This window comes from Balaenoptera borealis, assembly GCF_965194805.1.
Source record: "Balaenoptera borealis genome assembly, chromosome: 3".
Taxonomy (NCBI): domain Eukaryota; kingdom Metazoa; phylum Chordata; class Mammalia; order Artiodactyla; family Balaenopteridae; genus Balaenoptera; species Balaenoptera borealis.
Genome location: NC_138866.1, coordinates 105,416,191 through 105,429,825, shown reverse-complemented (window position 1 = coordinate 105,429,825; position 13,635 = coordinate 105,416,191).

Here is a 13,635-nt window from a genome sequence, read left to right as displayed (position 1 = left end):
TTTCTGTATGGTTCATTAGTGTATTCCAAGCACCTAGAAGACAGTGCCAAGTAGATAGTATGTGCATAGTAAATATTTTGGGGGCTTATGAAAAACTGAAAGAATAAATGAATGACAGAAGACCCTTTAGTCCTGAAAATAGCAACTGAATGTTTAAGTAAGTAATTAGCTGGGCTTTTGAAAATGGAAATTAAATTTGCATCCATAATTTCCTTGTGACCACCATTATAATAGAACGTGCAAAAGAATGGTAGTGGATATTTGTCATAGTCATGAACGTCCACCATCTTTTAAACAGACTTTCTGTATTAAAGAACATTCCCGTGATATAACTCCTGCCTTCCTAACATGTAAGTTAGAACCCAAAATTCCGAAGACCCTTTGCAGCCAGGACACAGACTTGTGACCTAGGCACCTGCTCAAGGAAACAAGCTATGGTTGGAGCTGCCATTTTGTCATTTGATTGTTAGTCTTTTCTTTATTGATATGCAGAGCTCTTTTTTTAAAAATTTATGTATTTTTGGCTGCGTTGGGTGTTCGTTGCTGCACACGGGCTTTCTCTAGTTGCAGCGAGTTGGGGCTACTCTTCGTTGCAGTGCATGGGCTTCTCATTGTGGTGGCTTCTCTTGTTGCGGAGCATGGGCTGTAGGCTCGCGGGCTTCAGTAGTTGTGACACGCGGGCTTAGTAGTTGTGGCTCGCGGGCTCTAGAACGCAGGCTCAATAGTTGTGGAGCACGGGCTTAGTTGCTCCGCAGCACGTGGGATCTTCCTGGACCAGGGCTGGAACCGGTGTCCCCTGAATTGGCAGGCAGATTCTTAACCACTGTGCCACGAGGGAAGTCCCAATTCACTGTATTAAAGAACTTGTGTTCAATTATCAACAAAGAAAAGTGGGAGATGAAAGAAAATGAGGATAAGCAGGAGAGCTCTAAGTTTACAGGTTGACATTTTATGAGAATCTTGTTACTCTCAGCGATAAGCACATTCTTTATCACCTGGAAAGGCAACCTGGTGTCTGGAGTTGATAACACTCCTAACAATTATTTTAAGAAGTGCCATCCTTCCCTATTCTGATCATTTACCAGCCCTCTAGTACTTGGGTTTTTAGTGTGTAGAAGTTTTCCTTTGTTGGAGTGAGAAGGCACTAATTACATGTGCTTTAATATGGTATGGATTCTCTGTTCCTGTTTTTTTAAATTAATTTTTATTGAAGTATAGTTGATTTACCATGTTGTATTAGTTTCTGCTATACAGCAAAGTGAATCAGTTTTACATATACATATATACACTCTTTTTAAGATTCTATTCCCATATAGGTCATTACAGAGAATTGAGTAGAGTTCCCTGTGCTATACAGTAGGTTCTTATTAGTTATCTATTTTATATACAGTAGTGTGTATATGTCAATCCCAGTCTCCCAATTTATCCCCCCCTTTTCCCCCTTAGTAACCGTAAGTTTGTTTTCTACATCTATGACTCTATTTCTGTTTTGTAAATAGCTTCATTTGTACCTTTTTTTAAGATTCCACATATAAGCGATATCATATATTTGTCTTTCTCTGTCTGACTTACTTCACTCAGTAAGACAATATCTAGATCCATCTAAGTTCCTACTTTTTATCTTGTTATCTATTTTGGAAATAATTCATCCTTAATCTGTGAGTGTGACCTGCACATCTCCCTGAATATATAAGCTGACTTCCATCATACCATTATGAGCACATGTGTGTTAGGAGCTACCTATCTTAAAAAGACACTCAATACCAGAACCCTGCAGAAAGAGGAGAGACAGAGCCAGGCCTGAGATTTTCATGGGAGTAAAAAAACTCTTTTTTGGCTTCCTCAACTCCTCTTGTGACTTCACCTCTCTTACTTCTGAGAAGAAGCAGATAGATATCACTTAGAAAAGTGGTTCTCAAAGTGTGGTCCCTGGACCAGTAGTATAAATATCACTTGGCAACCAATTAGAAATGCAAATTCTTGGGCTGCATCCTAGACCTACTCTGTGAGTGGAGCTCCACCTCAGAAGCTCTGAGGGTGGGGCTAGCAAACTATTTTTTAACAAGTCCCTCCTGTGATTCTGATGCACACTAAAGTTTGAGAAATAGTGCCTTAGAATGGTGTCCCTGTGGGGCCCATAATGCCTCAGAATAATAAAGCTGAACACGAAGTGGGCTGCTAAAGTTTAGTTACCTTGAATAGATAAAGACCATTAGAGAAATGTACTGAACAAGGTAGAGCAATGCTGAAAGGAATAAAATGCCTATAAATTAACCATTTTAAGATGGTTGCTAAAAGCAAAAGGTATTCCTGGTGAAAAGTCCAGAAAAAGATGCTAGGTGACACCAAGTTCAGCTCTCACCACATGTCAGATCTTATAAATCTTTTCTTACAAGTCAGTGGTATCTTTGACAAATTTAGTCTATTATAGTGAATTTATTGTTTATTTTAACATTTATGAAAAATCAGGAGAATACATGGTCAATATTCTCAAGTTCTTAGGTGCGTATTCTCAGTTTCTCTCAACTAGGAGCTCTTCAGGTGTAAAGGATGTATTTTCTCTTTCTTATCAATAACTGTATCTTCTCTCTAACCCCAATAGTCCCTCAGTAATTGTCTAATCAATTAAATGAGAAATTGTGTTTTCAGTGAAAGTTGCCTTTTCTTGAGTTCATTCCCCTGGGTGATTTGATAAAATGAATTGACTTGGATTGGATGATTTAGATTGCACTTAATTATCCACACTTTCATTTGAGAGGAGTTAGGGATCAATTGTTCTCATATACTGCAGAAATATTTTATTTTGAGACCATCTGTTGAATTTCTAATTTCACTGCACCAGCATTTTTATGCAATTACACATTAAGTTTTGGTGATTGGCACATTCTTCTCTAAATCCAAAATATCTTACTACAATTTTCCCTGTTTCCTTTGCATTATAAGCCTGCAGGATTTTTCTTTATTGTTTCTAATCTTTAAACATATCACCTTAAGCTTTCAAACTATATTCAGTAGCATGATAAAAGGATGCCATTGAATATTTTAAACATCTATTACTTCTTCTGGAATTGGGAATGAAACCTGAGGAAAATACTAGATGGGACTGACATCCTTTCCCAGGTCTTTGGCTACCCTCTTCTACTCCATTTCTAATGGTCTGATGGTGTTCCGTCTTGATTTTACTCTATTTTTTTATGAAGTATGCTTGATGGATTAAAACCATCAAAGATATAAATATTCGTTGCTTTCTAAATCTCTAAGCTTGCATTTAGTCTGTAGCTATGAGTCGACCTAAGATTAAAGAAAGTGAAAATGAAAGAGTTAATAATCATCTAGAATATATTTGCATTTCCTTCAGTAACATTTTTTATTTGTACAAGCGATTTAGAATTTTATCTCTCTTCTAGCCCAATAATGCAGTTTTCTTAGAAATACAGGTTCATTACACTCATTTGTTGAATCAAAAGTGCTCTGATTTGTTTTTCTGATGAACTCCGTAAGAACAGGAACACTAATGTATAAGAAAAAAACTCTCTATCTTGGCTCTCCCAAAATGCTCCTGTATTGACTTGTGTGACTGTCAGTCACACTTGAATGGAGCTCAGAATACTAATGAGATCAAAATCATAGGCTTATCCCCAAAGGATCCGTTAACTTCTCTCAGAGAAGCAGGGGTCTCTTCACTACAGATCTGTCTTCTATTCCTGACCATCTCAAAAAGTATTGGTCCCAGAAGGACAGAGCATAAGAATGCAACTGGCCCATCAATAAAGTCATCTGTGTGTTGCTTTTTTTTTTTCTCCATCTATAGAATTGAACTGATTTAGAGATAGGTACACATAGAACTTAGAGAACTATTTAAAACATTAAGGTGATTGAGTAATTGATAAGAAAGTGGGGGTTAGGGGAGGACGTATGCTCAAGTGGGAACTAATTCTCTGCATTTATATTACAAATTTAAAATTAAGATTATACTCTAAACACAATTTTAAAACCCAATTATCTTATGAAAAATTTCAAACATACAAAAGTAGAAAGAATTGTATAATGAATGCCCTTGAACCTACCACCCAGCTTCAACAATTATTCAAGCATCCTCACCTTCATATTAATTTGAAGCAAACATCAAATCATTTCATCCACAAACAGTTCAGCACTTACATCTAAAAGATAGGATGCTTCTAAAAATTATAATGACAATATCATTATCACACCTACAATGTTTATAAAAATGCTTTAATATCAAATATTCAGAATGGAACTGAATGTAGATGGATACTGTGAATAACGCTGCAATGAACATGGGAATGCAGATATCTCTTCAAGATAGTGATTTCAAATCAAATTTTCCCAAATTGTTTAAAAAATTTTTTTATTACAGGTGATTTGTTTAAACTGGGATCCAAAAAAGATCCACACAGTGACTTGTCTGATATGTAAGTCTGTTAATCCATGGCTTCTCCCTCCTCTTTCAATTGATTTGTTAAAGCAAAACTGTGTTCTTTGTCTTGTAGGATTTTCCATAGCCCGGGTTTTCTAATTGTAACTCTCCTGGTGTCATTTAACATGTTCCTTTAACACCTGTAAATTCTGTATTTATATATATAAATTATTATTTATATATATAGGATTGATAAAATTCTAGTTTGATTTTTGGCAAGAATATTCCATAGTGATGTTATATACAGGAGGCAAGTAATGTCTGCTTGTCTCTCTTTTTGTGCCGTTAGCCATTATTGATGATCATTTCCTAGTTGCATCATTTCATTACAGTTTACAATATGATGATATTCTATCATTTCCGCATCGATTATTACATGGAATACTCTGTAAAGAGAAATTTCTTCTCATCAACTATTAGGTTACCCTGAGGTACAATATGAGAGATGACACAGATGCAATCTCTCAACCACTCAAAATTCCCTACTTGGCTGACTGGAAATATTTTGACTGGCTATAATGTTAAAGTGAATTAAACTATCTTCCAAATAAATGCAATTGGTATACATTTTAGAGTACTAAAAGTTTTCTTTAATTTTTGAATGTGATACTTCTGATTCCAATTTAGATATCATACAATCTGCCTTTTTCCCAAACAGAATGCTTTTTATTTTTTAAACATCTTTATTGGAGTATAATTGCTTTACAGTGATCTGTTTGTTTCTGCTGTGTAACAAAATGAATCAGCTACACATATACATACATCACCATATCTCCTCCCTCTTGCATCTCCCTCCCACCCTCCCTATCCCACCCCTCTAGGTGGACACAGAGCATCAAGCTAATCTCCTCGTGCTATGTGGCTTCTTTCCACTAGCTATCTATTTTACATTTGGTAGTGTATATATGTCCGTGCCACTCTCTCACTTTGTCCCAGCTTACACTTCCCCCTCCCTGTGTCAAGTCCATTCTCTAGTAGGTCTGCATCTTTATTCCCGTCCTGCCCCTAGGTTCTTCATGACCTTTTTATTTTTTTTTTAGATTCCATATATATGTGTTAGCATATGGTATTTGTTTTTCTCTTTCTGACTTACTTCACTCTGTATAACAGACTCTATGTCCATCCACCTCACTACAAATAACTCAATTTCATTTCTTTTTATGGCTGAGTAATATTCCATTGTATATATGTGCCATTTCTTCTTTATCCATTCATCTGTTGATGGACACTTAGGGTGATTCCATGTCCTGGCTATTGTAAATGGAGCTGCAATGAACATTGTGGTACATGCCTCTTTTTGAATTATGGTTTTCTCAGGGTATATGCCCAGTAGTGGGATTGCTGGGTCGTATGCTAGTTCTATTTTTAGTTTTTTGAGGAACCTCCATAGTGTTCTCCATAGTGGCTGTATCAATTTACATTCCCACCAACAGTGCAAGAGGGTTCCCTTTTCTCCACACCCTCTCCAGCATTTATTGTTTGTGGATTTTTTGATGATGGCTATTCTGACTGGTGTGAGGTGATACCTCACTGTAGTTTTGATTTGCATTTCTCTAATGATTAGTGATGTTGAGCATCCTTTCATGTTTTTGTTGGCGATCTGTATATTTTCTTTGGAGAAATGTCTATTTAGATCTTCTGCCCATTTTTGGATTGGGTTGTTTGTTTTTTTGATATTGAGCAGCATGAGCTGCTTGTCTATTTTGGAGATTAATCCTTTGTCAGTTGCTTTGTTTGCAAATATTTTCTCCCATTCTGAGAGTTGTCTTTTCATCTTGTTTATGGTTTCCTTTGCTGTGCAAAAGCTTTGAAGTTTCATTAGGTCCCATTTGTTTATTTTTGGTTTTTATTTCCCTTTCTCTAGGAGGTGGGTCAAAAAGGATCTTGCTGTGGTTTATGTCAAAGAGTGTTCTTCCTATGTTTTCCTCTAAGAGTTTTATAGTGTCTGGCCTTACATTTAGGTCTCTAATCCATTTTGAGTTTATTTTTGTGTATGGTGTTAGGGAGTGTTCTAACTTCATTCTTTACATGTAGCTGTCCAGTTTTCCCAGCACCACGTATTGAAGAGGCTGTCTTTTCTCCATTGTGTATCCTTGCCTCCTTTATCAAAGATAAGGTGACCATATGTGCGGGGGCTTATCTCTTGGCTTTCTATCCTGTTCCATTGATCTGTATTTCTGTTTTTGTGCCAGTACCATACTCTTTTGATTACTGTAGCTTTGTGGTATAGTCTGAAGTCAGGGAGCCTGATTCCTCCAGCTCCGTTTTTCTTTCTCAAGATTGCTTTGGCTATTCGGGGTCTTTAGTGTTTCCATACAAATTGTGAAATTTTTTCCAAACAGAATGTTCGAAAGCTATTTTTCTAAAACTCCTGGGCATAGGCTGCAACCCTTTTCTTTAGGAAGAAAATTAAATTAGAGTAGCAGTGTCCAGAGGGAAGCCAACAGTGATTGTCATCATTTATTTTCTTTATTTACTCAGTTCATGTGGTCAGGTTCTGTGGGATAAAGGTGATATTGGTCAAAACTCATTAAATAAGTTAGTTCATAGGTATATTTAAAAATTAACTCTTATCCAACAAAAGAGTTTTCATTTAGGGTTAACAGAACATTCACCCTTCATATTATTAGGGGACCTCAAGCATTAAATACTTAAGCAGAACTCAGAGCAGACTTGAAACTGTGTAGAGTTTCCATGTTCTGATTTCAGTACTTACAATCTACCATGCCAAAAATCAAAAACCGGTATGAATGCTTTCCTGTAGACAATTACTGTTTTTGTCCATTTCCATTCATTGTGGAGAGAGAGAATTTTTGGATGAGTATGATTGCCAGATAAAATACTATACCCAATTAAATCTGAATTTCACATACACAAGTAATAATTTTTTGTATAAGTAGGTCCCAAACATTTCATGGCACATATTTATTCTAAAAGTGGATTTGTTCTTGGTCTAAAATTCAAATTTAATTGGGCACCCTGCATTAAATCTGGCAACTCTACGGATTAATAATGCCTAATGGTCACTGATCCTTGAAAATTAAAAAGAATATGTGTTGTATAATGTAAAGCAACACTTCTAATACAAATTACCTCAGCTACTTGTTAGAAAGCAGATCCCGATTCTGCAGATCTGGAATAGGACCTGAGATTCTGTATTTTTATCAAGCTCGTGCTTAATGTTGATGCTGTTACTCCATAAGCCACTATTTGTGCAAGGCTGTAATGAACATTTTTTTTTTTTTTTTTTTTTAATTTATGGCTGTGTTGGGTCTTCGTTTCTGTGCGAGGGCCTTCTCTAGTTGTGGCAAGTGGGGGGCCACTCCTCATCGCGGTGCGCGGGCCTCTCACCATCGCGGCCTCCTCTCTTGTTGTGGAGCACAGGCTCCAGACGCGCAGGCTCAGCAGTTGTGGCTCACGGGCCTAGCCGCTCCGCGGCATGTGGGATCTTCCCAGACCAGGGCTCAAACCCGTGTCCCCTGCATTGGCAGGCAGATTCTCAACCACTGCGCCACCAGGGAAGCCCTTGAACATATTTTTTTGTTTGTTTGGTTGGCTGTTTTTTTGTCTTGTTTGTTTGTTTTTTGGTAGCCCAGCATCTGAACTCTCTGAGCTTGGAGTACTTACTGATATGTGAGGCTTGAAAGAAAGTTAATCCCAATTCTTACTATCTAGAAAGTGAAAGAAGTTGTCAAATACTTTACTGTCCTCCCTTCCACCCTGGATTCAGGTTCACGGCCTACCCTCAGCCAATCAGAAGCACCTGCATGGCCTTGAGTAGAGAACTAGTAACACAAAGAAGCAAGGACAGCAGTCAGTTCTTTCTCTTGCAGCATTGCAGTTGCCAAGTTAAGTTCCCCGGGCAGTTTTGGTGGCGGAGGAGGGCGGCAGAGTCCAGCATGCTGAGCAGCAGCAGTAATAGCCGTCTTCTCCCGGGCTCTTTCTGCGGTATGATTTGGGGTAGTTCTGAGCTTGGTTTTCAACCCTCATAATGATGCTGTGAGATGCGCACTTTGCTACTGAATCAGTCAGAATTGATTTTTGTTGCTTGAAACTAAGAACCCTGATGAAACCAAAGAATCCGCCAGAAGCTAGCTGGCACAGCCCATCAACTGGCAGTATGTGTATGGATGCCACCAAGGTCACCACTCAGGATGATCTCTGCCTCACAGGGTGAGGACAATTCTGAGACAGGTGCAATCTCTACTTGGTGGAAGGATGTCTACTTCCTGGCATACATCTCTATGTCTCCTCTGGCAAGGAGGTTTCTGACAATGACCAGTCTTAGCTTGATAGGACTAGGTTTATGTGCTAACCCTCTCATTAACTAGTTATGTGACTTAGGGCTAATCACTTAGAGTCTGTGAGCTCCATTTAGACTACATGTTTATTATTACATTTGTTCACATTATATCATATGGATATTTGGATAAATAGGTATTTATAATAGATAAACGGATATTTCATATAAATAGAATCACACATCCATAATTATTTGTTACACTAGTTTTTTTCAGCTATATAGTGAGTCTCCAGGAGGTCTATGTCTAATTGAACTGTTCGTTTACAATGTATAGCACAGTGCTTTATACATAGTAACTACTCAAGATAATAAGATAAACACTTGTTGTTGTTGAAAGGATTAAATGAGTCCATCAGACTCTTGTTACTCCAAGTGTGGTCCCTAGACCAGCAGCATTAGCATCACCTGGAAGCTGGTTAGAAATGCAGTGTTGGGGGCTTCCCTGGTGGCGCAGTGGTTGAGAGTCTGCCTGCTAATGCAGGGCACACAGGTTCGAGTCCTGGTCTGGGAGGATCCCACATGCCGCGGAGCGACTGGGCCCGTGGGCCACAGCTGCTGAGCCTGTGCGTCTGGAGCCTGTGCCCCGCGGCAGGAGAGGCCGCGACGGCGAGGGGCCCCGCGCTCCGCGATGAAGAGTGGCTCCCGCTTACCGCAACTGGAGAGAGCCCTCGCACAGAAACGAAGACCCAACACAGCCAAAAATAAAATAAATAAATTAAAAAAAAAAAAAAGAAATGCAGTGTTGGGCCCCATCTCAGATTTAGAGCCTGCATTTTCATAAGATCCTCAGGGGATTCATATTTTCATTTAAGTCTGAGAAAAACTGCTCACGACTGCCAGTTCAGTGAGGGCAGGGATTATGTGTGGCATATAGTAAGTACTCAATACTATTATATGAGTAAATGAATGGTGATACATGTGAAAGCATTTTGTGAACTGTTTTAAGCTCTATATACACAGGATTGCCAAAGAACAAAAGTTTGTTTTTTTGGCTTCACTAAAATCTTTTAGAGAAATAGTTTGGACTGACACTTTATAATGCCAGCTTATATACTGAAGCAAGTATATTTATTTTTCTTACATTTGAACGACAATTCCACGAAGAAACCCAGTTTTAGATTAAAAAAATAATAGTCCCTTAACTGAAATGGACTTTAAAGTGAGTTTATTAGCATGACAGCTAATTATAGAACTTCTTACTTCTAAAGATTGACAGAGAAAATTTATCGCATTTCTATTTCCTGTGAGATAACACCTTGATCAAGAGCTAAGATGCCAATGTCAGACTTTAAGAGAAGGATTGGTAGATGTTGTATAGTTAGTGTCAACCTCTAACAAAGAAAACTCATCTAGTTTCCCACTTAAAGTCTAGCTTGAAACGCTTTATTCATTTAATCATTCTTCAAATCATCAAACATTGATCAAATTTGTCACTATTTGACAAGTGCTGTGCCAGGGCTTTCTGATGGATTGCCAGGTACAGTATTCTTGAGGAGTTCCATATGAATACAATGATGATAACTTTTTAAGTACATAAGCTAACAAAAGACTTTTTATGATTTATGAATTCATGAATGTTAAAGTCTTAAAGTGCTATAAAAATGAAACCACATTAATTATATATTTAACAAGTTTATTGGAAAGAGTAAAATTATATTTTCCTAGTAAACCCAGGCTATATGGTTAACACATATGGAATTGTTTTTATTCAGGGTTGCTCTAAAGAATATAACAGGGATGTCCTGGTTATTTTCCATTTGCTCCTCCAGATCCATTTTCCCATTTTTCATCCTATTTGCCTTGCTCTACACTGGAGGCTGACCTCTACAGACTATACTATCCAAGTGCTTTAGCTTCTGGCTGGGTTTGGCCTATAGGAGGTACCAAAAGAAGTTTAAAGAGTGGGAGAAAAAGAGGACAAGTGTTTATTTCCCAGTCCTTTGATGGGCCACATTTGGCAGTGGCTACGTTTCTCTGTTTATAGTCACAGCTTTTGTCAGAAATCCCCTTCCAAACTACAGCTCTTATTGGGTTCCATTAAAATCTCCCTTCCCCTGCTCCTTCAGGCTTAAGGCTTCTTATTGTTACTAGTCCTTAAGTGCTTTACCATTGTTAGTTGGTTCCCTTAACCCTTCCCACTATATATTTACCTCTGTAAATTATCCCTTTATTAAGCTCTTTTTACCCTTTTGAGTGTGCCATCTTTAGTGTTATAAGAAGAGGCAATCAATCAGCCAGTATCTAAGGACTGCCTGCTGGGCTGGCACTGTTAAGACATATAATACATGATCCTGCTCCAGAGACACTTACAGTCCAGTGAAGGAGATAAAACCAACACATGTGAAGCAATTAGGAAACACTACACGTTGGTATCCGAGAGACATTTGGTTTTTTGCCACTCGGCATCAATTCAATCTTCTGATAACCGTACCCTGATTTTCCTCTTCTATCGCTCTCAGTCAATGTCTTCTAGGTGGAGTGGACTCCACTCTCAACAACATGAGTAATCATTCCTCTGGCCACATGTCCTAATCAAAGCCAATAAAATATAAGGAGATTATTGCTGGCACTTCTGGGAAAGAGGCATGCACTCTTCCACTGAGATTGCTAACAGTAAGGATTATGTGAACTGGAGCTGCCAGGAGCCACCATATGGAGCCTGAGAAAGAAGCCAACACAGAACACAGAGCCAAGAGATGAAGCAGAATAGAATTCTAATGACATTGCTTAAGCCCTTGGATCAAGCTATGCCTTAAGCTAAATATATCACTCCTTCTTTAGTTATATGAGCCAATAGCCAAAATATTCTTTTTTTTTGCATAAGTCAGTTTAAGTTGTGTTTTTTATTTTGTCACCTGCAACTAAAATAGCTCTAACAATTCATAAATTGGTACTGGGAGTGGGGATTAGTAACAGAAAGACCTTAAATTGTTGAATCAGTTGATTCAGAGGAGGCTCCATCTATACTGGGCTGGGAATTCAATAGCAAAGTAGTAGGTTAAACTGGCACCTGTTGTATACTAGGATTCAGAAATGTGCCTATCAAGTATGAAATGTAAAAGGGTCAAATACTAGAGTACAGTTACTAGAGAACATCAACTATTACATGTTGGCTTTTAGTTAGGTCCTGTGAGAAAGACTCAAGTTTAGGATTGAGCCTTATTTATCTAAGGCAGAGAGAAAAAAAATACTGCTTTGTTATAAATGACCATTTTTGCTTACAGACTGCAATCGAATATGACAGAAACTTCAATAATCCGGAGCCATTAAGGGTGGAAAAGCCCCCAAAGAATGTTGATGCCAATGGAGGCAAGAAATGGAAAAGACGGGCACTTAGAAGAAGTCTGAACACACCCAGGCCTCTCTCAAGAAATTCCTGCCTGCTTAGAAGGATAATTATCCCACTTTGCTCCTCCAGCACTACTATGCCATTCCACCCACACACCCACCCCCTCCAGCCCCCTTGCAACACCAGTGGCTATTGTTTCAAATTGTTCTCAGGGAGAAACCAAAATGGAGGCCATTAAGGGAGGAGATTACCAAGGCCTATTACCAAAACACAAAAATAGCCATATTGGAATCTAGATGCAAAGACTGCAGTTTTACATGACCTCTGGCTTTGGAGTTTTTTCCATCATGGAACTGGAGACATACAAATAGACTGCAAGCTTACTAAGAAGTAAAGGAAATTGTATTGTGAGAGAAACCTTAAATCTAGAGAACAAAACCGAGGCTAATTACCCCTGTAACAGGTAATGGAGAAGCCTGAGTAGCTTAATACAACGAATGTTTATTTTTCACTTTTGTAGAGTCCAATATCAGTATTCCTGATCAGCAGGTGGTCTTCTACACGGTCATTTAGTTACTCAGACTCTTTCCATCTCATGGCTCTCTTATGTATTCTCCAGGGTCTTAGAGTCCTTTCAGTGCAGCCATAGGAGGAAAAAGAGACCAGAGAAGGCTTACCTGGTTCTTAACCACATTGTTAAGTGATTCACATCACTTCCACTCATAGTTCAATGAGATAGTCATATGACTTTACCAAGATTAACAGGGATGCTGGGAAATATAGTCCCTGACTATATAGCTACTTCCTAGCAACAACTCTACATAACAGAAGAGGATCCCAGCTGTTTGCTGGTGAAAGCTAGTTATCTCTGCCATAGCAAGTGATTTTTCAACACCCACTGTATCAAGAAGCAGAATACTAAAGAGGTATGGTCCCTAGAAGGATTATCCTCCCCATTGTCCATTACAGATATGGCATGGAAGAACAATGGATGAGAGATTCTCCAAGAGCAGAACATATGGCAGCCAGATGGGTTGATCAAAGAACTTTTTCTTCTCTCGTGGTAGGAAGCCTTTGCTATTCCTGTCCAGCAAGATACGATATATCCAATGAATTGGAGACCACTGTGTGTTTGCCATAGTCATTTTTCCAAATATAAGTTTTTTCTTTTTCTATTATAAATTAAGTACTTTGTAGCTAATTTTATCATGTGGCCTTAGGTTGCTAGACCATGAAGAACTATATTGCTACAAGCTGGGAAAACATGCTTTATCCTGCTATCTTGGACTTGAAGTTATCAGCAGTAACTAGATGATCTTTGGATCATCTCTCTTTGGGGAGGAAGTGAGTACATTTGTGGTGGGAGAAAATATTGTTGCATTGAGTAGGCATAAACACTTTTAAAGGCATATGTAGAAGAGGAATGTTTGGGGACATCAACAGAAGAACAGGGATGTGTTGTATGTCCCCTGTTTCCATTACCCAGGACATATCCACCTTTCCTCTGATAACCATAGTCCCATTTTCTAAAGTGGAATCATCTTTTTGTGCCATTCATGTGTTATTAAAAGACTCAACTTCTGGGATGGGCTTCTGGTTCAG